The sequence below is a fragment of the Typopeltis vanoorti genome, chromosome 16, assembly GCF_054136105.1.
Source record: "Typopeltis vanoorti isolate ZY-2024b chromosome 16, IOZ_Tvanoo_1.0, whole genome shotgun sequence".
Taxonomy (NCBI): Eukaryota; Metazoa; Arthropoda; class Arachnida; order Uropygi; family Thelyphonidae; genus Typopeltis; species Typopeltis vanoorti.
The window spans coordinates 96151596-96178743 of NC_143564.1; the positions used below are offsets into that span (position 1 = coordinate 96151596).

The 27148-nt window shown below is 34.8% G+C and overlaps 1 long non-coding RNA gene across 1 annotated transcript in view; it reads left to right on the plus strand.

The window, feature by feature from the left end:
* Positions 1-25825, plus strand: part of LOC150098202 (uncharacterized) — a 51004-nt gene extending 25179 nt beyond the window's left edge. Inside the window, exon 3 of the long non-coding RNA XR_016549597.1 lies at positions 25543-25825. This is a non-coding gene — a long non-coding RNA (uncharacterized LOC150098202). The remainder of the gene's footprint in view (positions 1-25542) is intronic.
* The last annotated feature ends 1323 nt before the right edge of the window (positions 25826-27148 follow it).

Genomic DNA, 27148 nt, shown 5'->3' on the forward strand with positions numbered 1-27148 from the left:
TTCTTGTCTGTAATATTGATTATTTGTGCTTTTCCTTCGGTAGTATTTTTCATGATAGTTTTGATGCTTTTACTTTTTTAAACAAATTTCTTTGTATTGCATTCTCTTGTTTCTTTTTTTTTATTCTCTTTTTGTTCGGCCCTTTCTATTTAAGATTTGCTTCTTCTTTCGATTAGGTTTAGAGTTTCTTTGATAGTTTCTACTGTTTTTCTTTAGTTTTGTTTATCTTATTTAAGCATCTGTCTTCTTCTTTATACTCTTGTATTTATACTTATTCTTCTTAGCATTCTATGGTCGTTTCTTATGTTACATGTAAGATATCTTTGATTATATTCATTCTGTTGGTTAGGATGTAATCAATTTCTTTTGTTGTATCATTCAGTCCTTTCCATGTCTATTTTTGTTGAGGTCTTTTCTTAAAGTGTTGGCTATTTTCAGCTGATTATTGGTTGCAAATTCGATTAATCTTTCTCCACGTTCGTTCCTGTCTCCTAGCCCTAATTTTCCTGTTGAAAGTTCTTGTGCATTTGAGTTTAATTCGCATATGATTAAGATATAGTGCGTTTTTTTTTCTTTGTTTATAGTCTTCCAGTTTTTTTAATTATAAAGTTCTTCTGTTTCATTGTCTTCATGGCTTGGTAGTGGTGCGTATATTTGAATGATTTTAATTTTATAACTTGTTTATTTTCAGATTGTTCTTATGTTGTATGTGCATGTCTGTTTTTTCTATTTTCTGATGTTTTTGAAAGTGTTTTTGGAGACTAGTCAATTTTTCACTTGTGGCCCTCTGCCTAAACCACAAGCGCGGGCCTTGTTAGTCCGAGCCGGCATTGGTCTTTTTGGCATATGTGTGTTGGGGTCAGTGTGGAGTGTTTATTTAGCTTTGAAACACCACGCTGGCTATACGGGTTGGTATTTCATTTTTAGCCGCCTGTAACATGAGGTACAGACACCATTAATAACTGCTCCTCTGGAGTGCAGATGCTGTTGTAGCTGTAAGGTTTGGGCAGCTTATTCTTGCATTGTCACAGCATCGTCATTGGGTTTTGGGGTATTTTGCAGAGTTAGCAGTGCCACCTAGTAGTTCACCATCCCTGTTGGTTCGGGGCTGCTTATTGGATATTCGCAGCTAGGGATCCCATTTTTTGAAAACAAAAAACCGGGACACAATAAATTTTGTAGAATTAAGGGTTAAGAGAAATAAATTTTATTCGTTAACATTATGTATTTTAAAATAAAAAAATTAAATATTTATTTGAATTTGATTTATTAATGTAGATAACATAAATGTTTATACATACGTCAAATAAATAGAATTCTAATAACAACACTTAAACACAGATGACAATACTTAAACACGTAACACTTAAACATTAATAAGTATATGAAATATAAAAAGATATAAAATGTTAATATGTCAATTTTTGAAGTGAAAATAGTTTTCACTTCAAAGCGAAAATCATTTTTCAACTTAATATGAAGTAATTACACACAGATTGTGTCCTATGTGCTGGTCCACGTTTGCCTGTTCTAAAGTATTCTCCAGGGCTCTTTTCTCATAAGTTTTCATTAAGACACCGCCACATGACTTTGAACTGCAATGCTAACTTTCAGTTAGTAGCCTTTGAACAGCGGCGTCGAGAGTATTGAACGAGTTTCGTTTTCGTAGTATCAGCACAAAATACTCCAGTAACAAAGCACTACCCTTGCTTGAAATGCGAAATATCACCATTAACAATGAAGAGCAGGTTGCTTTTCTATTAATGTCAAAAATAATCTGTCAGTTTCATCGTTTTGGGGAAACAAAAAGATTTCACATATCTAGTCGTAAAGTTTTTATAGTTTTATATTCCTACATGAGTCCTTTAGCATCGTTCTATTTTAGTTTTCGTAAATAGTGCTCATCTCATAAAGTGTTTCTACGTTTTGCTTAGGCTGGATTAATTTTTTTTTTTTAATTCTATATCTGCAAGTTTAAGAAGCCTAATTTTATCATTATACATTCTACGATCATCTCTCTCTCGTTCTTTTGGTCATTATAAGCACATTTGTGCTACGTTTTCTCAATCATGTAGGTTGGATCTTAAGTAGAATCAAAATCAAACTACCGACATGATACGAGAAAGGCATCAAATTACTTCCGTATCATAAAATCGCTGTTTCTTTCCGATTGGGTGTTTTTCTAAATTTGAACAATTTCTTTCCAAATATTTATTTATTTTCATACTGAAATTTCTTGTTATTTTGCAACGCAAGTCAAAGATCCGTGACTAAAATTTGAAAGTGTCGAGTGGACACTAGCGTTATCTGTCTGCCGCCTACTTTTCGGAAAAGCCGAAAAGGGCTTTCTTTCCAACTTTAGACAATTCAGACAAAATGCGTGTAATGTTGAATGGTTCGCTTTCTTTAGAATTGTAGTTCGCAGAAGAAAAAGGATAAATAAAGTAAACTCAGTCTAATAAATAAAAATAATGAATTTGAAATCAAGTTGATTGAGTTCAAGTGAGGAAAGTAAGTAGGATTTAAAATAAAGTCAACTTTAAAACAATTCTGAGTTGGCTTCTTGTAGGTTCCTAGTAAAATATCAAAGCATTTCAAACATTACGCTAGCAATTAAAATGTCCATTTTAAGTCTTTTGGTTTAATTATGTAGTTGGAATTAAGTTTTGTAATAGTTATCTTTTATTTCTTAATTTCTTTTCTTTTTTTTTCTTTTTTTTTTAACTTACACGACAGATTAATATTACTTTTAAAATTCCCATCTGACATTCCTGTAACACAAGTAACAGCTGCAAGAACAATGTCACTAATTAAAAAGATCTCAAGCACGTGGCTTGCAACTAAATCTGTTTTCTCGGTAGTTTGCTTCTTTTCCATGCGCGTTTTTTTTTTTTTTTTTTTTTTAATGACATATTATTACAGCAAAGGGAAAGCATCGATTTGGAAAATTATTTCGTTGTAATTTCCCATCTGGATTAGAAGCAACATTTAATTGGTAAACCCTGCTGATTATGTTGTGAAGTAAAAAGTTCCCCGGATATGCATAAAACAGAGTCCTCATTATTCTATCTCTAATTTGTTACGTGACTTGCATTTCTAAAATGCATTGCTTATTTTTAAGACACTCCAAATAAGGGCATTCATTTATAATTGTTTTCAAAAGAATTCAAAGGATATTTGATAATTATTAATTTAAAACTAAATTAAAGAAACTTCTTAACGTAAATTGTAGCAAGAAGAAAATGCCAGATAAAAGAAGGGGAAAAAAAAGATAAAATTACAATAAGATTCATTAATTAGACGTGATTTAATAAAAGAAATTATAAAACTTATATGCCACCAACCCTTTTCTACAATATATTATACCTGGTGCCAGAATCCTCCTGTTAGGAGTATTCTTATCAGATTCTATGTTTTTAAGGCTTAGAAATTTTGACTTCTATATCTAAGATTCACTACTAGTTAAAATATTATCGAACTCAACAAAATAAAGGTAATAATTCTTTTGAAGGCTTATGATAAATGCATAAAGAATTTCACAATTCAATTTGGGTGAGTTGTTAAGGAAGTTCCTTTGGAAAAAAAAAAAATAGAAATAGATAAATCACATTAGAAAGGATTATCACAATAAAATCGAAGATTTATTGAATTTTCAGAATTCAACAATTGACAACTAAATTTTTCTTTATTATCAGTATTTATTATCCTTCATTTATTTTTTTATGATTCAGAATTAAAAAAAAAGTGAATTTTCATTGATAAAAACTTCTTCGGTATCATTATTTGAATTTCATACAAATGCCGAAAAACCGCCATCTCGGTCGAGTGAACCTGCGCTTGCATAGCTTAAATATCATTTGGGTATATTGCGAATATTAATTGATTTAATTGATTTGTATACGTTTCAAGTTCTGTTCAATAATCTGATTTCTTTTTTTTAATTTTTATTTCACGACAGTCTTTCTAGATGATCTTGAATTTTGGAAGCTGCTTAATTTTTTTGAGCAGCTTGAAATGTATGCATTTGAAGCTGCTCAAATGCATATCATCATTTTTATGCATTTGAAATCGAGTGATTCTCTGTGACTCAGTCGGATGGTGCCCTTTATTTGGAAAGACCTAGATTCGAACTCTGTTTAGGAGCAACGACCCATTATAAGAGTTTTCAGTTTTATTTCAAAAGGTTGGATCTAGATCCTTTCCAACTTAGACCAAGGTTTTTCCTGGTCTTTCCTGGATTCAAATCCTCTCTAAAGAGTAGACAGCGTTTTTGTAAGGGCTTTTGAACTGAAGGTAAATTAGCAGATCTTATGCACAAAGCGGTACAAGATCTTCCCATAAGACAACGGCGGAACAGAATATACGCAGCTGAAGGATATTAAAAACTATCAACATGATTAGCTGCCCTATAGTAGCATTAATTAGGTTTCTCGGAAGCCATGTTGTATAAGGAGATGATTTTTGAACGGCCTAATTATCTTTTTTAGTTGTCAGATCTGAAATTATTTTCTTCCCCTCACGCCAAATGAGGAAAACAAATGTTAGAACATTTTGCATTACTAGATATGTATCAAAGCGGATATAAACGTCTACTTCAGAGTCAGCTTAGCCCTCGAAACAGTTCTGGAGTCGTGTTAGTTGGCAATAAGTATAATATCAACCAGTATTGATGATCAATGAAATATAAAGGGGAATTAATGAGAAATGATTTTATTAACATAATATACTGCGTTTTTTCACTATTATTTATTTTTAATGTGTAATATAATCTAAAGAATCCTATAAATAGGTTTCATTTTTGATATTCAACTCATTTGTTCCAGAGGGATTGGAACTCCAGTTTTTTCATTTGACAAGTGATTTGCAACTGCTGACGCACTATCGTTTGTTGAAGACACTTGATGTAGCTTTTACGCTGGAATCATTTTGTTCATGGGATAAGGGCCTAAATAAAGTGATTAAATGCACGCTAGTCGCTCTTATGTTAGAATAAAATCATTCGCATAAGATGCTTATAACGGTATTTTTAAAACACTCCATGTTTGTAGTTGTATATTTTTGCATATTTACAAGAGAGGGAGAGAGAAGCTAGTTAAATCTTAAGTGGGATTTTTTCCACCAGTTTTTTCCTCTTGCACAACTGTATCAAGATGATATTTTTTTGTTATTTGATCAGAAGAATGGTTTTTGTTCGCATCTTAACTTTAGACCTTGAACGAAAACATATTTTTCTGAATAGGTTTTTAATTTAAAAAAAAAACATTGCACTTTTTTTTTCCATATCCAGCTTCCAAATAATACACTTAATTTTAAAGTATAGTCAATTGTCCAAAATTCATGAAGCCTAACAAATTATCAATAAAGAATGATAGCCAAAAGTTACTATTTCCTGCAAAGGCCACCATTTTGTTAAAATGCTCAAAGGTTACGAAATATTTGCTTTTACCCCAACTGTTTATCTTCCTTGTCTTTTTCCAACAGAAATAATACTGCGATCGCCTCATGAAATCAATGCAACAATAACATAAATGCTAGAAATATAGATCGAGTTAGTTCATCCCTGTAAGGAATGGACGTGTTTGGAACTTTCATTGCCTTTTCCTGCTCATAAGGATAATGGCATCTGCCTTCCAGCAATCATAACTGTTACGTAATAGTTTTTGAGAGAGATTTCATTTAAAGATACAGCTAGCGTTACTTTAAATTGAAAGCATTTAATTTTTGTTTTATAATAAAAGCTAAATCCTAATGACCTATCTATAAGTGGAGCCAATTTCATTTCCTGAGGATGGCTCCATTTTCGTTTATAGTTTTCTGACATTCTTTTTCTCAGCAAAATGGATCGATCTCAAGAGATTTATGGTGGTAGAAGTGTGCTACTGTGGAATTTATTTACCCCATTTCCTTTTTTGCTAAAGTTTGTCCAAGTTTTTGTCGAAAACAAAACTTTTATAACAGATGAAAGAAGGAAAATAGTTCTGGAGCAAGCGATGCTCATCAGATGGCAAAGAACAGCTCGCCCTCTGTGGATGGGCATGTTTACACGCGGCTTATAATTTTAATCGAACGCGGGTTATATGAACATTTTCACACGTTTTTCGTATGAAAATAGAATTAAGGCATTTGTTCTTAAAAATATTAAGTGTATTTGTAATACGATTAACTTTTTTTTCACAAATGTTAACAGTTAATGAGATGACTGGTAATATACAATGTTGTATTTATTAAATTAATATTATATTGGACCAAAAAAAGGACACTTTTATCTTCCCTCGAAACGAAAAAAACAAAACAAAACACATTAATCTGGCACAAAAAATAAGTACACAAACACGATATACGTCCTTAAGAATTGTTGTTCGTATCTGCTTTATAGTAGAGGCAAAAATGTACTATTTTGAAATTAAAACAAAGTTACGAGTATAGTTGGTTACAAAAGCAAATTGATACTAATGTGAAAACCCTTTCGGGAGAACCTAAACAGTTGTGAAGAATAATGTTTCCATCACATTCTCGAACATCCCATCTGTCGTCTGACTTTCCGCGAAATCAAATAGTTTTCTTTACGAGTGCATTCATTTGCTACGTACTTGGGATATTCTACATTCTTTACAAAAGAATGGTTGTTTATTTTTTAAAGATTGGAATGAGAAGTGTTTTATTCTGGCATACATTGAACTCAGTGAATCTAGAAAATTAACTTAGCTCCGACACAAGCAAACAAAAAAAGGTTTGTGTAATAAAAGCTACATTATAAGTGATAAATACACCCTCTGTCCAAAACGAAACCGAACTTTTCGAAAATAGAAGAAACGAGTGGCGCCACCTCTTGTATCTTTTACTTATCGAAAGCGGCAACGTTCATTGGTGTTGTATCAACTGTTTATGACATTTGTTTCATTAGAAGCCGAGTTATAGTGCCCAGAGTGACAGTGTATTTTGATGAACGGTCGGTCGTCACGATATTCATGCCGTACCCGACGAATTCTCTCTATCAATCGCTTCAAAACTTCGAGATAAAATTGACCGTTTGGCCAGGCGGAACGAATTCTTTGTGGATAATGCCCTTGGAATCGTAGAAACAAATCAGCATTGTCTTTACTTTTGACTTCTCCAAGCGACTTTTTTTCCTATGCCCCTCTTCTGGTGGTCTCCACTCAGCACTGTTTCGAGCTCATACTCAAAATTCCACGTTTCGTCACCAGTAACGATCGTTTCAAAGAATGAGTCCTTAGGAGCGGTTTTAATGAGGTCCTTGCAGTGTTCAATTCGATACATTTTTTGGTCGTCGGTCAACTTGTGGGGAACAAATCGCGAATTCAATTTACGAAGGCCTAAACTCTCGGTGCAAATGTTGTGCACAGTTGATTTTGGAATTCCCAATTCATCTTCAATCAATTTCACGGACGATTTCGGGTTTTCTTTGATGAAATTACACACTTTTTGGATGTTAACTTCGCTCAGTCCAGTTTTTGGACGGCCCGGCTTTTCGTCGTCCTCAGTGACCACTTTGAAATCGCTGAAACCACTCATCAACTTGAGAACGGGATAAGCATTCATCACCGTATGCTTTTTGAAGCATTTGATGCGTTTCGGTAAAACGTTTACCAAGTTTAACACAAAAGTCAATCGCAGCTCTCTGTTTGAAACTTAATTTCCGACCATTCGTCAAAATCTACTGTCACTCTTGGCACTATAATTTGGCTTCTAATGAAAAAAATGTCATAAACAGTTGACACAACACTAATGAAGGTTGCCGTTTTCGACAGCAAAAAGATACAACAGGCGGCGCCACTAGTTTCTTCTATTTTCGAAAAGTTCGGTTTCTTTTTGGACAGAGGGTGTATATCAAGTTTCTTGTGTTGTCTTTAATTTTTTTTCGTGTTTAGCGATAATTTTTAATTTTCTTGTGTATTTATTTACTGTCCATCAGTTTGAGTACACTTAAATAGCGAAGAAACATAGTTTATAGTCTCCTATCCATTGTATTGATTAGTATTGGGCTATATAGCCACGAGACACGTTCTTCTTGCGAAGGTTAACTAATCTACTTTGTAGTGCAGTTTCTCCAGGGATTTCATTTACTGTGTTTTGAGAAAAGTAGATTACATCTTCGTTCTCCTCACGCTTATCAATTTTATTTCTTTTTGCTAGTTACCTTCAAATGAAATTATTTCTTCATGGCTGTTACTAACCTTTCAGTCTGTCAAGAACTATGTCTTAAAACTTACAGTGCAGGAGTCATAATTAATTATATTGTACGGCTAAATGCACTAGAGACAATGAATGATGATGATATCAAGTCATCGACGATATTAAATAAAAGAAATTTCGAAAAATCGTCTTTATTCTGTTATCTTTCATACCCGAAGGTGAAAGATGAAAGAAAATTAAGCCAAGCATCTCGTTAAAGAATAAAATCACAGAACCATTTGGTTTATTCTTCATAAAAAAGAGGAAAAAAAATCTTTGGGGAATGCAAAAAACTAAGGAATTTATTTTTTAACATGTACGAAACCAAAAATTATATTCATAAGTTGACAACTTCTCGTTTTGAGTGCTTGCTCTGACAGTTTGCAGCTTTTTATCAAGGTGCAGCGTAAATTTTTATTTTTTGTTGATCTACGATGGCGTCATGTTATCGTATGAGTAATATACTAGATTAGGTTGAAGGCTGAATATTATTGAGCACTTGGCTCACCATTTGCAGTCTGTTGACTACCAGTGAGTCTTTTATTTTCTTTTTAATAAGAAAAACTACTTGTTCGGTATGGTTTTTCTTTTTGATGTTTGTCCTGAGATATTTGTTTTATTCTACCGCTAGGTGATAGACCATAACATGTCTGGAATATTATTGAACCTTTGGTTCGTCCATTTTGGGCTTCTGGCAGTGTTTTTAACTTACCTGTCTAGTATGGTTTTGGAACCTTTGTTTTGCAGGATCATGCTCACTGTAGTCTACCGCTTGGCGGATTAGTGGGTTAAGGTGGATAGAAGCATTTCCAAAGAATCTTGCAGCCTTTTCGTATAGGAAAGTTATGATCTCGCGGATATCGATTTCTCCTTGAAGTTGGACGTTTCTTAGGAACCATGGTGCTTTAAACGCTATTTGTAAACATTTCTTTTGGATTTGCTAACGTTTGTTTCGGCTGTGTGACTACAAGGGTGAGCCATACATGAGGAATGGCTGATCAGCATCTTGCTTAGCAGCAGCAGTTTTAGTTCTGTGCTTAGTTGTGTGTGTGCTACGACAATTCAGTAACGGATATAGCTGGCCCTATTTGCTTTAGAGAAATGATCGATATGAGTTATAAAGCAAATTTCTATTTAGTTGTTCTCCTAAGTATTTGGCTACTGGTTGCCGTGGAATGGGGATGCCAAATATGATGTCGCCCTCTGGGGACACTCAGCTTCTTTTGAATAGCACTGGGTGCTCTTGTCTGCAGTAACATCAGTTCGCCATTTTTTGAAACGTTGTTCTAGTACTGAGACTGCAGTTTGTCGGTTGCCAACTATTTTTGCGCCTCAAGACATTCACACGCATCCATGCCCACGGCAAGATTTGAACCGCTGGCTTTAAATGAAGAGCAAATTCGCTGACCACAGGAACAGTTAAGTCGACGAAGTACAGTATATGAAGACAACGAGTGTAGTACTTGGCGGTAAAAAACAGCATTTCCACATGCATTTGCTCGTGTGCTCCGTTTATAATTATAGAATGCAATCCAATAAAATCACGTTTTCTTTCTTTTCACTCAGTTACCCACAAAAAATGCCATGTTATCCTTTCTTAAACTCACTTGCCCTCTACTTTAATTATATCTGCTTATTTTCAATAGTTGCTTCATAGAGTTTTTACCAGATGAGTGCACGGCTTGTGGAATGAGTGTGAAGCAAGTGTTACTTAAACAGTTTTTTAATGCTGTTATCAAAATGAGCTTTTCAAGGATAGTTATACTAAAGCGCTCATAAATTAAAAGAAAATCAGAAAGGATAAAGCATCGAGTGTTAAACATTCGAAATATTTCAGCATAATCTCGACTCAAATACATGGAGGGAAATTAAATGGAAGACGGATATCGATGCCCAATTGTCAGACGTATTTACAGATTTATATAAACTCATAGCGGGTGTAAAGTCTGAATCAAGTGCGAGGCCTATGTAGCTCAGTGGATGTGGCGTTTGCACACCACAGCGCTTGACTGCACAAAGGAAGACTTTGGTTTCGAATGTAGTCGGCGACTAGAGGAAATTTTTCGAAGTCTTTTTTCGACCGGATCCCGAGTTAGTCAATCTCTGCCATGGGCAAGCGGATTTTTTATCCCGGAAACTCGGGTTTTTCGTCCCGTAGAACCCACACTATTTCAGACATTAAATATATTGTGTTAGGTTAGGGACCACGAGATGGCGCACTTGTTGAGCCGTCTCTCTTCACTGCGTGCCGCTTAATTAGTGATAGTCTTGATCCAGATATCTCTGATTGGCTACCAGTGGAGATTGAACTGCCTACCCAGTTTCCAAAAGTTAGGGCTAAAACTGCCTCGCCTACTCCCTATACGGGAATAAAAAAAGGCGTTGGCTTAGTTGACTTTTTTGGATCAAGTCTGTGTGTTGCTTTTATCAACAATGCCCGTTGTTTAAATTTTTTACTGTGTGGACTAGATGAGGTCATTTGAGTGCAGACGGACAACGTGAAAAACGACGCAAGTATCGGCAACGAGATAATAAAATGTAGGCATTGTCCACAAAATTTTTAACAATATTACTGTCTCGCATTCACATCATTCAATACCCAAACAAAACATTCAGAAGTGGCGCTCCCTAATGTTAAATAAAAACTCAGAAATTCACTTGGGTATGATCAACGTAAATGCGAAGAATATGATAGGGTTGTTCATTGCGATGGCAACAAAATGAGAAATCAGATGTGTTAACTCTTGATAATAACAGAATATGTCGAATACAAACCTCTTAGTGAATGATTAGTAAGGAATAGTTATTGTTCTAACGGCTATTTTCAAGTTAGAAGAACTTTGAAGATGACAACTCCATTTTCACAGGTGGCATGTTAAAGAAACTATCTTAAGAGACCCACGCACGTCCAAGCCATAAATAAAGTTACGAATAGGAGGAGATGTGTTGTGTAATTTCGAACCAGTCGTTATTTTCCCTTATCTGGCAACACGAAAGAACTGTTTTCACCATTTCTTTCACCTCGAAAAGTTCAAAAGCACTCGGAAAGATTTCTTTAAACTAACTTGAGCTGTCACACACTTTTCTTGCATTATTCATGAGGATAAAATAGGGTTCTTATTTGTTGCCTTTTGTGATCGTCAACAAAACGAGTTTTCACTTTTTTCCCCAAACTTTTCTTCAAGGTTGTATACCTTATTTCTTTCTTCTATTCTTAGATATTACGATTTGGGAAAAGAAAAAAAAATATATTTTTTGTGCTTCTTTCTGCATGTTATGAGTCAGTTATTTTCGCTTTTTGTGTTCTTTAGATTAATAAACTGAATGGGGGAAATCTTTCATTTTAGATGAGTTCTGAATTAAATAGCGAAAATAATTAAAAAAAAACCTATTTGACCGATAAAGAAAAATTGAGGAAGGTAATGGAAAGCGCTTGAAGATTTTGTTGTTACCGCAAACAAAAACTGGCAAAAGTAATTATTTTTACAATGTAATTAATTTTAAAAATAAATTATTTTTAAAATTAATCTCTTGTAGAGATTAATTTTTCCAGTAGAGGGCGCTTCTAAGAATCGAATGCACTGCAGAAACGTATTTAGAATGCTTTTAGTACAGAAGTTTATGCAGAGATTGTTTGTATGAGGTAATGATTATTTTTTTAATTGAATACATGGGAATCAATGACGTGGTCAATTTTTTTTAGGCTAACAATTACCGAAATAATTATTGAACGTTGAATTAATTATTTAAAATGGATATCCCCAGAAAAATGATTGGGCGTATTTTATACTAATGTTTTAAACACAATCCAATGCCTCCTTTCCCAGTTGAACTCTGCAAAGAAATCTTGTTTAATATCCTTTCTCTATTAGATAGGAATTGCCCTTCCTTACAGATGCCCATTTTAATTTCCGAATCGTATTCTTTGTTCTTTTAACTTTCCTAGTTCATTAACATTTTCTATGTAACATTTCGTGTTAAGCAACTATGAGTTCGTTTTTCATGCTAATTGCTGCACTTGAATCTGATAATTGTTACAACGATGGGATATTATGCAGTGGACTTGATTTTCTTCTCTTTTTTTTTATTTGTCAATTTCTTTATCAAAAATAAATCAACCTATATTCACTGAAACTGTCTAGACAATTTTATATTAATTTTATTCAAAAAGTAATATGAAGGTTTCAAGAATATTTCGCGTCATTCGTTTTATAATAACACTAACAAAAAGTAAAGCTTTTATTTGATGTGTTCGAAAGGACTTTTTTTTTTTTTTGGTTTGAGTGATACTTTTATAGATGCCTAGTCTTAGTATGCTCTGTGAGAGTGATAGGTCCCCACCACAACAGCAATGAGTGGAATAATATATATTAGGCTACAACCACTTTATTGTAGCCAAATTTATTGACGATTTAGTTGACAAACGAATGATTGGGTAATCAGTTTGTGTTTGAATTTTCTGACTTATTCGCCAATTTTTTCTAGCTGCTGACTTTTCAGCTTATGGAATTCAGTTCCCATTTTTGCTTCTCTTTACCTTGATTGTCATTCATGTCGACTCTTCCATTTCTGTTGCTTGTTCTTTATGTCCAACGACAAACCATATTGACATCTACCATTAAAATCCTTGCAATCGGGAGTGAATTTGAATGGTACTCGCATTTTTGTTCGTCAACTATTCGATAACTGATTGTTGTGCGACATATTTCGATATATTTCTGAAAGACCCTACCGTGTACACGATAAAACAATCTAGCTTCACTCATACACTACTGAACCTAAATCTGTAACGGAGTGATGAAAAAAAAAACTAGGTTAAACACGTATCGAGGTCTTTTACACGACAGGTGCTGTCTGCACATGCATTTTCAGCCATTTATTCCTTTGAAGGATTCCACTGTATCTAGAGAAATAGGGGAGGCTAAACTGTATGTGTTTCCCTATTACTTGTCTGAGTATGAAAAGTAAGATGTATAAGCAGGCTGTTTTTAAGTTTTCATATATTTTTGCAACTTTTACGTCCTGATAATCATGAGCACAAATCGTCGATAGATAATCGTGTGCGGTTTTCTAAGGTTTAAGAGATGCGTAAAGAAAAATGATTTGGCAATCTGCAGTGGATGGTCAAGTTTTTAAAAATCTGGAAATTGAAATTTGAAATGGTATTTATTTTTATACGAACGGGGTGTGTGTGTGGGGGGGGAAGGGACTCTTCTTCAATATCGAAATCAAGTGATTTAAAAATCAAACCCATGAACATACGCTGAGTAATTTCACGCTCTGAAAATAATGCAGAAAAGAAAAATATTTTTTTAATGCACTTCTTTCCTATAGAGAAAGTTGGATAAAAAATTCGCAAACTTTTGACTCAGAATAAGAAAAGCTTAGTTATTAGGTGTAGTGCATCAAAGAAAATCAACGCTTGTTACTAGGGGGGGGGAAGGAAGGGGCAACCTCCTTACTCACTACTAGTTACCTGCCTTCCGACGCTGGAAGACTTGCAGTCGACTCCATTACTTCTTTGTGTTGCTCTTCGGACTAATTTGCGCCACTTGTGCGTCACTCCCCCGCTCCTCTATCTTCTGCTTTTTTTATGACGCGCACACGGAGAGAAGAATTTGGATAGTTACTCAACTACTGATTTTTTTATCATTTAATTTCCTTTTTTTTATTATTCCGTAACACATGATTTAAAAAAATAAATGATCCTAAAGAAGCGCCTATTTTTGACGTTACTTGACTGCTTGATAATTAAACCAATAGTAGCGCGCGCGCGCACACACACACATTCTTGTTGCGCTACTAAGTTTTAAATTTGCTATTTTGAAAAATAGTGGAGGACTGTTTTTAAATAATTTAGCTTTGAATATTTACTGTATCTTTATTTTTGGCATTGAATATTCTTTATGGATTATAGCCACAACACTCGCAAAAGAAATAGCTTTTCTTTGTGTGGGAAATGGAACTACTTCGAATAAATTGTTTCTCTGTAGATCAGATACATATCATTAAACCGTCTCAAGTTTAATTTATCTCGAAGAAATTAGCAACGATACATACATCATTATTATCTTATGTGAATAAAATACACATTAGTTGAAGAGATTATACCATCCACTCCCCAACCAACAGGCTTTGAATCCAGTTTGCGAGACCATTACCCTTATTTGGAAGCATGAAGTGGCCTAAAAGATTTCATATTTAGTCTCTAGAAGAAGATTTCTACATATAAACCATCAACCCCAAAAGCACTGTTCGACTTTATTTCAGCACCGAGGCTCATGTTTTCCTCTGAGGGCTTAAAAAAGATAACTTTGAACGTATTTGGCAGTGATGTTACATGTATTGCAAAGATATAAAATAGGAAATTAAAAGAATTCATGTCGTGTCCACTCTAGAGTGACTTAAATCTCCTGGTGGAAGGATAATAATAATAATAAAAAGAAAAATGGCTGAAACCAGTGGCGAAAATTTTAACTGGGAGTGCTGCATATGCAAAATAAAAAATAATTCATTTTTTCCTAATCAGTAACCAATTTTTTAATAAGTAAATTTACATATTACAAAAATTGCTTTATTAAAAATATTTCGCCGTCACTACAAACACACACGAATAATAAAAGTTTCGTACACAGAAATAAGGCGCGCAAGCATACAATGTATCTGTAGTGACACTGTTCAACGAGCAGTGTCGGTTTTCAACATTCTGACACTGCGTTAGAACGCAGTGCATTTGTTTTGTGTAACGATAACTGAGAAAATATAATTCTTTTCATATTTTCAACAGTGACACTCGTCATAATTCAGCCTTGTATCTATAATAAATAAATATATATTTCAACAGAATAAAATAAGATTTACCAAAAATATTTCACCACGAACACACACCAATAATAAAAGTTTCGTATCTCATAGAAATAACGCGCGCAAGCATACTCTTTATCGGTTTCACTTGTTACGTGCAGTGACAAGTGCAAACGAATATCGGCGAATCTAGCCGGAACTGCCCGAACGTGATAATTCTGACACTGCGTAGATCGCAGTGCATTTGTTTCGTAATCTAAAGCGTTAATCGAACAATTGTCCGCGCGGTTAGCCTAGTGGCTTTGCGCTTCGCAACCATATGCGTGGGGAAGGAGTGTCCTAGGTTCGATTCCCGTCGGAGACGTGAGGAGCTGAAGGATCTTCCTCAGCCATAGCCAAGTTAGCCGGTCTTGGGCGCGGGCAGTAGGGTTTTTTCCGCCAGTTTATCTGGTGTTTTTCATCCCGCAAGCAGGCAAACCGGCCCTTGAACACAGGGATACAGCCAAGAATACCTTGAGGCATAGGAGTGACCATTCTATCCTCGTATTTCGGTTACGAAATCCAAGCATGCTTGGAAGGTTGTGGGCCTTAAAGGCCTGTTAAAGCCATTGGGATAGATAGATAATCGAACAATTCGAATTATTAATTATTCAATCAGTGTCGAAACATAAGCTGTAACCTTTAACATGTTGTACTTCATTTATACGATGTTGTCAGCATTGTTATTATTTATAAACACAAACAAAATTTAATTTTTTCGTTTTTTCCTTGAGGGTGCTGCAGTGTTGCAGTGCTTATGTACGGGCCGCCACTAGCTGAAACTTGGAGCATCGATGACCAACCATATCCAAAAAGTGCAAGACAGCTAATTATAGAAAAGTCGATCGCGAAAATTCTAAGAACATCTCGGTGCAATTGCTGTTCATAAGAACAATTTATGGCGAAATTTATAGTATTTTAAGTCGACTAAAATTCCTATACTAAAATTAGTTAAAGATGATTTTAGTATATGAAGTCTTATTATACGAGATACTTTTACTGTTAGCAGTAGAGTTGATCGCATTCGATTTGAGGATACTGCAGTTTACTAATTCTGTAATTTATGGTGCAGCTTGCGTAGTACCACAATACTGTCTCACTCGTTCACTGTCAATATAACGAGATTTGCAACCATCATAACAATCTGTATAAAATAGATGCTTCTAATATAGCAATCATTTTTCCTTTTTTTCCATTTCCACGGAATGCTTTGCCATAAGTGGTTTAGATTGGTGGGTAGAAGATGCTACGTGAGATGAAGCATTCATCGACTAACGGAGAGCCATGAAAAGTTCTTCAGCACTTCTTTGATGATACAGGAAAGCCATCATTCATTTTGGCATTTTACGTATTCTAATGAAAGTGTTCTAACTGCAACATCTGCTGGTGTGATCAAGAAATTGTTGGAAGCTGTTTCTTCAAATTTCACTAATGGAATATGACACAAAACTTGATATTTTTGTTATGTTATTTATTGTCCGTTATTATAGATAACATTTCACTAGAATAAATATCTTTAACAGATATCCCGTTGCTCGGTGCCTTCTTTTTTTATTCGATTTTATCAATGATCACAATCTCCTTCCTGGTAACCCCTAGTTTTGCAGCTTCGAACGTCTTAAGAGCAATTGTAGTTTACCACGTGCACTATGAAAATAAAAAAACATAATTCAGGTGGCTTCATCGGCTAGGTAAGTTCGCGTACTGCACTCCAAAAAACAGAATCCCGGTTCGAATCCCGTCGTGGGTATATCGGTCTGGGATTGTCTTTTGGTGGGAGATGAATTTCATTGCGTGTTGAGGGATCACTTTCCTTTTATTTGGAGGCTTGGAGTGGCTCGAAATAATCCGTTTGGTCTTCAGAAATGGGTTTCAAGATTGTGTAAAATTAATGTAAATAGAAAATCCTTAGAGTACCAATGGTGCTAATTGTACAATCTTGCTTGGGAGTTTCATTAAAAACCAGTAATTAATTAAAAACATTTTTAATGAATTACATTCAGCAGAGTTAAGATTCCATATTCAGTCTTCCACTTAAGACAATGAAAATAAAACTCAAAAATAGCTTAATCTCTGAAAGAATGTCAATCTAGTTTAGATATTTTGTATTTAAATGTGAAAACATCGAGGACCAAACTACAAAGCTTATAGAGAAAAGCGCACATTCTCAATTATTAATTTGAATGCAACTTTTCGTCAAAATTAATATTTCTTAATAGTCGACATATTTTTGATATCATATATTTATAGATGGTGGCTGATGAATGACATCTTGCGAGAAAGGCTCAAGCCGCCATGTTTGGATCCTAGAACAGAGATTGCGGATTATGAATTTTTTATATTGTTTTTAAGGCAAAAAAAAGATATGCTATAGTCCACCATACCTCTGCTATAATGTTAACAACATTTCAGTAGCCTTTTACCTTTTTACTTACCTTTACTGATAGAGACTTTTTCTGATCTTTTTAGGGACATAAGGCATCACACGATGCCTTATGTCCTTGAAAAAAAGGACACTTCATCGCACGACACCGCTAGCCCACGTGGAAACGGTCTACCAGGAATTCACAGTACACGAGAGTTCAGATCGTAACAGTACAAAATATTAAAAGCGACACATTCTCAGTTTCTTTGGGAAGGACAGTTGAATATAAATTTCAAGACATCAACCGCGATAGTCAACAGTGCAAGTTACACGGGTCTAAAGAACCTCGAGTTATTGGAAGTACGCCCTTTTCTTATCAAATTGGCGATTATGAGTATTGCGGATGCCTAGGGAACATCTCATGCTATGTGCATCATCTTAACTGTGACGTTGGGTGAAGTATGATGGTCTAGTGTTGTCTTCCCTGGTACACACCACAAAAGTTTACTGTAGTGCATGAATAAATGCATTTCTTTCAGTTTTCTGAAAGTTCTATGAACCAGACCGATTCTTTCAACATACTAGTCTACCGTATCATTTCCTGAAGATGATGTGAAGGAACTTAATTGGCCTGCGCAATGTCAGTCTCAACTGAATATCACAATTTTAGGATAAGAACAACATCTAAATGAGAGCCATACCGGAATGGTTCAAAACACCCCGACATTATCACGGAGAGTGCCTAAAGGAGTGGATCATCTAAGAGTCAAAGAAGGACCCACACGTTACTCTACATGCATTTTAATTTTATCTAAAATACATTGGTGGCCAATTATCCATTTGAGCAGCGTGTTCGAAGATCAAAAATTTCTAACGTGCATCTCTTGTGCGAAGAATAATGAAAACGATTCTATCAGCTGGAAGTAAGCAGAAAGGCGAAAACTTTAAAGGACTTTGTCGATCCATTAGTGGGTTTCATCGACGTGAACATTTTAATATTAAGACTATAGGAAGTAACATCTGCTACCTATTGCCTTGAAATAAGTAATGACATTCTTTGGGAATGTAATTCCTTAAGTGCATGTCTTTCAGACTGCGGATTTCAGAAGGCATCGGAACAATAGTGAAATCCGACTTCTACAAGTTGGTTGGGGATTCACTAATTAAAGGGTACTTGGAACTAATTAAACACCACAACGAGACAAAGCGAAATGCCATAACTCATTCATCTCATTAAATGGAACATTAGCTAATTGTCTAGAATATTACGTGATGTCTCGTGCCATTGTCTGACTTTCAGGTCAAAAGGAGCAAATCAGAGTACACAGTTTGGTTCTAATTAAAGCAATGACATGGTGTGTGATGATCCGATTTGACCATCATAAATGACCTATGATGTGACGTAAACATACATATATCATCAAATTGCCTTTGCTTGTTTATATTTAAATATATCAGGGAAAAAAGATGGACACTTGATCTCATATTCCTTTTAAGTACTGAACCCAAAACTGTATTACGACAAAGTAAACTTGGTCCTATTTGCTATAGCTATGCGAACCAATTGATACCTAAGGTTGCAAGCATTGGATCGAATGATATTTTAGCGAATTCAGTTCATACAATTTTATTTTAAGCGAATTTTTTTGACCGGTCTCATAGTCAAACAGTTAGTTTCTTTTAACTAAAAGTTTTTCAAACAGAGGTGTTTCTTAAACGCTGAATACGAGAACACATTGGCACAAATTACTAGCATTGTAATTATTATTTTAACGAATTAACTTTATGAAACTTAAAACCTAAAATATTTGGTCAAATCTCTTTCTTTGCCATTTCTTTCTTAACTGGAAATTATTCCTGTTAAAGTAAGACAATAAATCCCATAACATTTCATCTAGATGATTGCGCTCTATCGGAACAATATTATTCCCTTTATTCTGCTGAGATCCTCGAAGTTCCATTGCAATATTGAAGAGCAGATTGCCGATTAAATATAGAAGAACGCCGGATTCTGTTATCGAAAACTTAAGGTATCCATTGAAGCAGTTATCTTACGAAAATGCTCAAGTATCTTTTAAAATCGACCCTTTTTGACATATCTCGAGGAAAACATCAACTATTAAAGCAAACCTTCAGTTTTCTCTTTTTTAATAGAAGTCGTGCCTTATAAATGTTCAAATGGGTTACTTTTGTTATTTCAATATATGACAAATAAAAGAACGTTCTTACAAAAATTGATGTCATGTCTAAGAAATAAAATCGCTCCTAAAAATAACAATTTTTTCTGAAATTCAACGAAATTTCAGTGCTTTTTATATTTTTGCTGAAAGTATTTACATCGTTTCGGGCATGTTGCGGTTTTCATTTTGCGAGTATAGTCTAAAACTGATTACATTATACTCGTTAATTTCTTCATCTGTTTATTCATATTTATTCAAATATCAATTAAGTATTTGATTAGTTTTCAAATATTTTAATATAGATGATTATTTCTCCTGTAAGAAAAAGTTTTGTTTTAGGTTTTTACTGTTTTACCATTTATTCAGTTTAGAATATCAGTACGCTGTCCCTGTCCTTATTAATACGAATGATTTAACATTATTCACAATCTTTAACATTGTTTAAATCGTATTCTTCTGAAGATGCAAGAGGAAAACATCTGGTGTGTTCACATGAGAGAGGTTTCTGCTCGTGAACATCAGAAAATATTAATAAATATAAATATTTAAATAAAAATTAAAAAACGGAAAGGGCTAATAATTACATTATGCCGCTCATCATTAGCCTAATGCATTTCTTAACTCTGTAAGCCAAAAAAAAATTTAAATGTAATTTTTTTCTAGCTGATTTTAAAAATATATTTTGGCTATATGTTGCACCCCCTAGAAAATCATCTGATAGCGAATGTATAAATAAGTCAAGTGGGTTATGTATTACCTTTTGAGCATTTGGCGATCGCTTCCACATGACGGCTGAGTTTGGTTTGGAGTATTCTTTTATCTAAGGAAACAGACAATGAAAAAGAAGGAAGAGACATTTCGTCACGATGTGATTATATTCTCAGCGGCCACAATATTTTAATGCTATTTCACAATATCAGTGGTTTGTTCTTTATCATCGTTTTTGTATTAGAATTATGAGGCAGATCTGTCGCTACCAAATGTTGTTTTCCAAACCACGTACATGAAAACAGACTATTTGGAGCAAAACATTTGATTGTCATGTTTATAACGGATTTTAACTTATATTTTTGTCAGTTTGATGCAAAAAAGATGTAAAGATATCTAAGTAGATGGAGGATATTTTTATGAAATTATTAAATACGTACATGAATGCTCCGAATGGAGGATTTTTGAATTTATTTTTTTTTTTCAAGCGACGACACCATAATTTTTTGTAGGATAGTGTTGTTTGTTGCTTTAATTTACAAATAAATGCGCAAATAATTTGGTAAGAGAGGAAACACATTGTTAATCGGCTGACCGCTTTCTAATGCTGATTTAACTAGTAATTTCCACGTGACTTGCTATCGCGTTTCATTCGTGGAAAGGCGTGTCAGTTTTCTACAGCGTTATATAAAACTACAAAGAAAATGAACGAATATATCCTTCAGTTTTGTAGAAAACTATCCAATAATATACACGGTTCATTTGGTGCAGGGAAATCACGTGATGAAAGTGTCAGTGTTGTGCGAGATTTTCAACTTAACGCAGGTGGCGTTGGGAACGTTTGACTAGTTTGCCTGTATTGATGTAAGATGAAGATAACGATTTACTTGTTGGTATTTGCCATCTATTTTAGCTACTACAGCTTTTGAGTCGCAGACTTATTGCGTAGTCACTTCTAACTTCACACTCATTGAATGTTTTCCCTTCATTAGCATTTCAATTTACTAACAGTAGTTGTGTATTTAACGCTGATGTTGCATCTCGTCGCTGAAAATGGACATTTTTATGTCATTTTAGATACTACCTATAGAATCAGAAACATTGATGTCTTAATTGAATTCCAATTCAGTCTATCGGTGATAAAACGGAAACCTTAAACGCTCAATCATCGTTCTACTTCTGCATGTTTGGAATACTGCTTTGTTGTTACCAGTATAACCAAGAGAGGGCGCTGATGAAAGAAATTGTAACGTTGAACTTAATGGAAATATGAAATGGGCTTCGTTTTCTACATAAATGAACTTATCTTACTGATCTCAAGAAATCATCCAGGCCGGGACTGCTTGTCTCGAAAATTCAGCAAATAAATCCCTCTGTTCAGAATGAGAATTTAGAAATCGCCTTTACAGCAAAGGTAATCCGTAAAAGAATTATAACTTGGCCAGAATCCATTGAAAGTACTTTAAAAGAATGAACTTAGTTTTAAAACTTCGGTATGGTTTAAGCTTCTTATAAATTTATCCGTTGCAATTCCATGATTATCCTGGTTGAACGATGTAATTCGAGTAAGCCCAGACCTGCTCGCGGTTTTCCATTTACTGTAACGATCGTGGATTTCTTTAAGGCTTATGCATTCCAATCTAAATGCACTCCCCCACCCCCACACACAAAGTTTCATATTTTTTAAATCGCTAATCTTTTAATTCCGAAATCCTTTCTGTACTGCCACGGAGATTCTGGAGAGTTTTTTAGGTGAGACCTTATAGCTTTACATAAGAATTAATCTCTTATGCTTTAGAATTAAGAGGATTGAAAGCCACAGATAATTAAAATACCTAGTTAAAAAGAATTAAAATACTCTTCAATTCAGTGTCGGAAGAAGGAATTTGTATTATATCTCTGTCCTGTTAAAGTAGCATATAACACAATTCTTTGTTTGGATCTGCTTGCTTAAAAATATATTAATCGTTCTATTGGTTGCTCCCTGCATCTTGGTTACTAAAGGCAAGAAACTGCACTCCAGTATATGGTAATTAAAATTTAGGACTTGCAGCATATCTTTTGCCTACCTTAACCTTTAGTCATGGAATATATTATATATTTCCTGACCATTTATGGATGGAATTGTCATAAAAATTCAGAAGTGCAATTCACCCCAGATTTTCCACAATTTCTATACCAAAACTAATTTTATGTTGGTTACTTGGCAGCCTGTACGTGCTGGAGTATTCTCAGAATTATCTAAAACCAGATATCTGTGTTTAGAATCTGGGAAAAAATTCTTTCGTTTCTTGATGCGTTCCTCCAGAAATATTAAAATGTTGGTGATTTCGCTGTTCTGCATTTAACTCGTGTGGTGCGCGCCGCTATCCAAGACCAGACGTAAGCAAGATTTGGTGATGTGGCGCTATACGAACGTCTTATAGATACGACAGTTATTAAGACTTGGGGAGAGAAACACTAATATGAACACTGTAGATAAAGAACAATTTAAGGCAGTGATTCTCACCCTGTTGGGCCGCCCCCTTTTGTAGGGGCGCGCGAAGAAAGTGGAAATTAAAGGAAAAACTACTTTATTGAAACAAAAGCATTTATTAAATGTTCCGCTCCAGCCATGTCTTTGCAAAGTTCAGAAAATAGTCTTGATTTTAAGGGTCTCGTTTTTATATAATTCACCACGGTTATAGCTGTTGTTAACACAATGTTTAGACCAGGACTAATTTTCTTTGCATCAAGAGCTTCTCTATTAATCATGCAATGTGTCCAAATACGTTGTGGGGATTTTTCCCTCACAAGGGCTTGTAAACTTTTGAACCTTCCAGACATAACTCGAGCACCATCAGTGCAAATTCCAACACAATTTTTCCAATGTATGTTTGCCTTGCATATAAAATCATTTAATATTTTGAACAATTCAGGTTCTATGGTTCTTGTTTCTATTGGTTTATAAAACAACTCTTTAACTGTTGATAATCCATCGCAAAATCGAACTTAGCAATTAAATGACAATCCTTGTTGCTATCTGTTGTCTCGTCAAGCTGAATTGAGAATAATTGATCACAAAGCTTCGACGAAAGTTGTTGCTGCACATCTTCACATAAATCACCAATTCTCCGAGCAACAGTATCATTTGATAGAGGTATGCACTGTAGTTATTTAGTAAAACTTTCTCCAAGAATAGTTTCCACAATATGAATCGCAGCGCAGAATTATGTCTTCCGATAGAATGGGGCTTTTTTCACCTAGCATATTTTATATGCAACTTTGTAAGAAGCTAATAAAGGTTTTTCATTTGCAGACAAACTTTTTTTAATGCTAGATTTTTGCTTTTCAAAACATTTCAGTTTGGCAGCAAAGACCGCTTGAGGTTTGTTAACATACTCCTTATGAAGTGTTTCCAAATGTATTTTAAGTTTATTCGGTTTCATGCTATGTCTCCAAAATTTTCGAACAAACAACACACAGTGGTCTTTCTTCATCATTTTCTTCAGTCTTTGTAAAACCAAAATCTAAATATTCTGCTACATTCTTGATTTTACTTTCGGGGTGAAACTGAATTTGTTGACGTCCACGCTCCACAGTCGTTCAGATGCCCGCTTATGTCCAATTAAAAATTTATCCATTTTCTACACTAGAAAATATTGTTTTTATATGTTTTTATATCACAGTCGTTGCGATAGGAGTAAAATAACGCTCGCCATCGACTTCTCACTGTTGGTCACTGCTACTGCCTTTTTGTCATTTTAAGCCTTATTTATACTCACAGAAAACTTTCAGAACATTCGAGACTTCCTGTGATGAAATCGCTAATGTTTCTGAAAGGCCGATACGATTCAACGGTCTGTGCAGTGATGCCAAATCTATACAGTTTTCGAAAGATTTTGACGTATTTAAATTTGTATGAATATTTACAAATTTTAATTAATTCCTAGTTTTTTTGTTTTGCTAACTTTTATGGATTTTGTGAGTGTCTCAATACAAGAATTGCAAGGGGTGAAGGTGGGGGCCGCCACAAAAACTAATATTAAAAAATGGGGCACACATGAAACAAGGTTGAGAAACACTGCTCTACAGAAATAAAATGTATGACAGTTTTACCATAAATAAATCCGTCATTTTTGGTTGATATCGGAATCGATCCAAAGAAATTTTGGCAACATTAACTCGGCGTTAAGTAAGGTGGGGTGTCACAGACCCCAAAGATTTTAAATCCATTTTATAATATAAAATGATAAGCCTTTTTATGTAACGTTTTTATGTCACGTTTTTTTGTCAAGTTATTTGAAACGTTTTGAAACTCACCGGCTACCCTGAGTGTCGAGTCTTCAAAATTCGAGTTATCAAAGGAGAACCGGCCTACCAGTCCGGAACTCGGGGGCGGAGCGTAGGCGTCGGGGGGCGGGGGCGGATCCCCCTAGTTGACTATAACTTTTTAACAAAGTGTGGGCAGTGACTCATGCCTCAATATAGCTTCCCCTCCCGTAATCCGCTACTCGCCGCGATAGACGACAGGCTGTTGCGCGCAAGCATGTTCAGTGTGCAGAGGTGTAAAGTGAGTTGGGGTTCACCAAACCCCACCTTACCAAAAGTGTGACTATATTTACTTCCGAAATGTAAGTTGTCGCCATGTATATTGTACTAAAATATCGTTACTGATGTGTCTTCTATATTTTTACATACCAGCTATAAATTGCAAATACGTTTACGTAAATATATAGAGGGTATTTTGAGAATAATATCTTTTTTACCAGATGAATTACGAGCAGGAAGAACAGAGGTTACATCAACTTATAGATGACGCTTTGACAGACGAGGAGCCATCTAGCGGAGATGATGATAGCGAAATTGATTTAGAATTAGTCAGTAACCATGAGTCTGATACAGAACAAAACTGTGAGGAAGAATCTTAAACAATACGTAATATTGATTAAAAAGATATGGATTTCTATAATACACTACATTATTTGGGTGGGTCTATGGGACCCCACCTTGCCACTTTTTTTTCATTTTATCACCAAATTTCCCACTAAGCTTGCTTACGAAACTAGAAATCTCCTTCACAGCAGTCAGTATGACGTCATTCAAAAATGCCATCGTTATTGTTATGAATACAAAAAATAACCAAAAGATAAGGACCCAAAAAAGGATAAAAAAAGTTATTTATACCAATTAGAAAAACCAATAATGTATTTATATGTTTATATACATGCGTATCACAATAAATTGCATAATCTTTTTCCCTTTTTCATGCAGTTTCCGGAACTAAGGATGCAGAGAAATGAAGATTAAAGCCTCGTATTGTCAGTGGAATCCAAACCTTAATTTCGCGTGTATTTTCCGAAGCTAAAGTTTCAAACCTGAGGTAGCAGTCAATAAATTCTTTTTCCTATCCCAGTACCAGAGTGGGGATGGAAGAAACCTTTAAGGATTTATCAACTGAAGTTCAGTTATCACACTAACCAGCGCTGGGTTAATTGATGTGAAAATCTGTCAACTAGCTGACGAATGCATTTTCGTCAGTCATCTATTTGTGCTAAGTATAAATGCCAACACTAACTTTAATCCCTTTTGTTGAGTGCCGTTTGGTTGTAAACATCTGGATTGAAAACCCTCTTTAGAATGCAAAGAATCTTTATAAAGTATTTAGATTCCGACAAAGTTCAGCGTTATTTTTGGAATAAACGAAATGCTCATAATTAAAGTAGAAATAATAGTTCCCATCGTTATAGCGCACCATATAGATCTTACTGCATGAAAAAGATTATGCAATTTATTGTGATACGCATATATGTAAATATATAAATACATTATTGGTTTTCCTAATCGGTATAAATAATTTTTTTATCATTTTTTGGATCCTTATCTTTTGGTTATTTTTTGTATTCATAACAATAACGATGGCATTTTTGAATGACGTCATACTGACTGCTGTGCAGGAGATTTCTAGTTTCGTAAGCAAGCTTAGTTTCAGCAAACCGCATCTTACTCGGAAGTGGACAAAAATGATCACGCTGCTAATTTCTCATGCAAGAAAGGTAGACAACAAACAAAATAAGATCAAGTTTACACAGCAATTAGTTCGCTGATAAACGGCCACCTATTCTTGACATTAAACATTATCAGAGCTGAGATAGGATGTCCGTATCTTCGTAAACAAGGCGTTTACTCATCTTCGATCTCCCTTATCGCTGCCTGCTACGTGATGCCAGCCAGCGAAGGCGACATTCGTTGAAGAATAAATATTTGTCATAGTTGGTGACGTTGGCGAGCCCACCTGATGCCCAGGATTTGAGCAACTACGCATGATAGAGAAGAATCAATGTTATTGCACTGGGGAATTAACCCTTCTTCCCATTTATGATTACAGCGAATAGCAAGAATGTAGCCAGATGGAACAAATTTGTTAGGAAAACAAAATGTTATTTATGCTCCGTTAAATTTGCGCATTTTTGATGGTTAAATTGAATATAGAATTAAGCGCAGTCTCAATTAAGTAAAGTCTTTACTAAGTTATCTTATTTCGTATATAAAATTATTCTGTAGAAACTAATGCCACAGAAGCGCTCTCCTTTCATTCCACCATCACTCATATTCTCATAAACGCACTCCTACTGCGAACATACGGATGGTGCATATAATTGTCGTGTAATGCACGGAATCCTACAGTAATTATTCGAAGAATAAGCATCGCAAGTAAATCTCCGTCATTAATGACTGCTTTTCAAAGAGCTTGACCAAGAACAATATTAATCCCCGATGTGTGCTTAAAATAAATCTTTCTCACAACAGAACCCTTTTGATCTAATTACTTATGCTGGCGAGCATGGACTGAAGGCGGAAAGCTTGTAAACGGAGGTAC